The sequence below is a fragment of the Colius striatus genome, chromosome 28, assembly GCF_028858725.1.
Source record: "Colius striatus isolate bColStr4 chromosome 28, bColStr4.1.hap1, whole genome shotgun sequence".
Taxonomy (NCBI): Eukaryota; Metazoa; Chordata; class Aves; order Coliiformes; family Coliidae; genus Colius; species Colius striatus.
The window spans coordinates 2,125,617-2,128,116 of record NC_084786.1 but is presented as its reverse complement, the minus strand read 5'-3'; the positions used below and the strand labels follow the sequence as shown (position 1 = coordinate 2,128,116).

The following is a 2,500-nucleotide window of genomic DNA, read 5'->3' as shown; positions in this document are numbered from 1 at the left end:
CGCGCGCGGCAGCACGGCACGGTACCGCCGCGGTACCCACCCGCAGACAGCCGCCCGCGCGGGAGGCCGGGGGCGAGGCCCGCGCCTCGCCCCCCGAACACCTTCTCTCTCTCTCCCCACCGCCGCGCCGGGCCCGACCGGCCCGAACGACACCCTGGCGGCCCCGGCGGGACGAACTCCGTCCAGCAGGCGCTCCGGGAGCGGGGAGCTTCGGAGCGCTCCCCGAGTCTCGATTTAGGGGGACGAAGGCCCGCCGACGGGGACCTGCGAGGCAACCCCAGCCGCGCCGCTGCCACCGCTGCCCCTCGCTGCTTGCCAGGGGCGGCGGCTCAGCCGGCGATTGATCGTCAAGCGACGCTCAGACAGGCGTAGCCCCGGGAGGAACCCGGGGCCGCAAGTGCGTTCGAAGTGTCGATGATCAATGTGTCCTGCAATTCACATTAATTCTCGCAGCTAGCTGCGTTCTTCATCGACGCACGAGCCGAGTGATCCACCGCTAAGAGTTGTCTGGCTTTCGGCACCGCCCCACGCGCGCGGGGGAGCCGGGGACCGCTCACACGGAGCGGCCCCCTTTTGAGGATGGGCCTCACCGCCCGCGGCCCCGCTCGCTGGCTCGCGCCAGCCCAGCCAAGGCCGCAGCGGAGAGGCCACGCCTCGCGTGACCGTACGAACACAAGCGGAGAAGGAAAAAAAGGAGCGAGAAAACTCCGAAGGGCGAGGGAGGGGAGCCCGCGCTCCCGACCGACCCCCCCCAGGACCTGGGGGGGAGAAGCACACCTCGGGAGATCCCTTCGGAGGCGGCCCAGGCGCCCGGGCTCGGCCCGGCCTCCACGCGGAGGCGGCGGCAACGTCCGACCCTGCCCGACTTTGCCCAACCTCGACCGGGAAAAAACGGCCGCCCCCGCGGCACCGCGCTAACGACAGCCAGGCTCTTCCCTCCACCGTGGCTCGCCGACACGCGCCGGCGGCTCCGCCGCCGCGCCAACGCCACAAGGTGGCGAGCCCCCGGAGCCCGAAACGGCGGCGCGCCCGACCGCACGGCCGCCTCCTCGCACGGAGGCCCGCCGCCGGGACGGAACGGCACGCACCTGTCCCCGGCCACCGCCGTCGACGCTTCTCGCCTCGGCCCTCTCCTCTCTCTTCTCCGGGAGAAAGACGGACGCGCGCTCAGACGGAGGGCAGCCGCCCGCCCCCCGCGCTTCCGCACGGAGACCGGGACGGGGAATGCCTCCGACTGCACGCGGCCGCTTCACCCGGAAACGGCAGGGACAGGCGGCGTGGAAGTGACGAACGGGGGACACCGGGGCCGGGACGGCCGCCGCCGGCGACGAGCGACCGGCCGAAGGATCGGCAGGCCGAGCGCGTCGCGCCGCCACCGCCGGGCCCGAGGGCACCGCGCCCTGGACGCCAGCTGGCGGAAGGAAACCAACCGAGAGCGCTCGCCGAGGCGGGGAAGCAAGAACGGAGCGCAGCGCGGCACCCCGAGGCGCCGTTCCCGGCGAACCCCTTTCCCCCCCGCCTCAGCGGCGAGGGGGAGCGACGGGGAATCGCCAACCCCGCGGCAGAGGAGCCCGCGCTCCAAGCCGGGGACGCCCGCTTCGAGAGGAAGGCAGGCCGGGCACGGCCGACCGCACCGCGGTCTCGCTGCGCCGAGACCGGACCGCGGAAAGGGGGGGGCAGGAGGACCCCTCCCCGGCACGACCGTCCCGCGGGGACGAGCGCGGGCGGGCGGCGGTGGCGGCCGAGACAAGGGCCTACACGGGAGAGACTCCCGCCCCTTACCGAAACGCCACCGTCGTTGGCCCCGCCCGTCCCGACCCCTGCGGGACGCATCGAGCCGCCCGAGTCTTTAAACCTCCGCCCGGCTCCGCGACCGAGGAAAGGCCGCGGAAACGCGGACGCTAGGTACCTGGCCCTGGGGTGAGGGAAACGACCTGAAGGGCCCCGCAGGGGTGCCTCCTCCCGCTGCCACCATCGGGGGGAGCGTCCGCCCGCGGGGGCGCGCCCGACATCCACCGCCATCACCACGGCCTCTTTCCCGGGGCCCGGGGGTTTCCCTCAGTGAGCCCGGCGCTGCGCCCGGGATGAGGGCCGTGGCTCGGGCCGCCCGCTCGCGCGGGACGCGACCCGGCAAGAGAACCTCGCGCGCCAACAGGCGGCATCGGTCACGGCCGAGCGCCTCCGGCCCCCCCCACAAACCTCCTGCCTCGGAAGAGGGAGGAGGAGAGGGGAGGGCGCGGGGGGAAACCCTGCCGTCTCCGTACCCGCCTCGGCGACGCAGCCACCAGCTCCGGAACGCCCGGAAAGCCCTTGGCACCCTCGCACGGCCGGCCACTCGGCCACTGGGCAGGGGGGCGCTGCTACGCAGCACGCCTGCCCCGTTGCGGGGAGGGTCGCGGGAGCCGCCTCCCGGACCCTGAAGGGGACCCCTTCCTCCCTCTTCAACCCTCGTCATCGCCCTCGACGGCCTGGACCGGCGACGCCGTCGTCGCCGCCGCCG

General features: G+C 74.4%; 1 non-coding gene across 1 annotated transcript; it reads right to left on the bottom strand.

The window, feature by feature from the left end:
- Window positions 1-352: 352 nt before the first annotated feature.
- LOC133628231 (5.8S ribosomal RNA) lies at window positions 353-505 on the bottom strand. The gene has a single exon (XR_009820613.1). It is a non-coding gene; the product is annotated as a 5.8S ribosomal RNA (ribosomal RNA).
- Window positions 506-2,500: the final 1,995 nt, after the last annotated feature.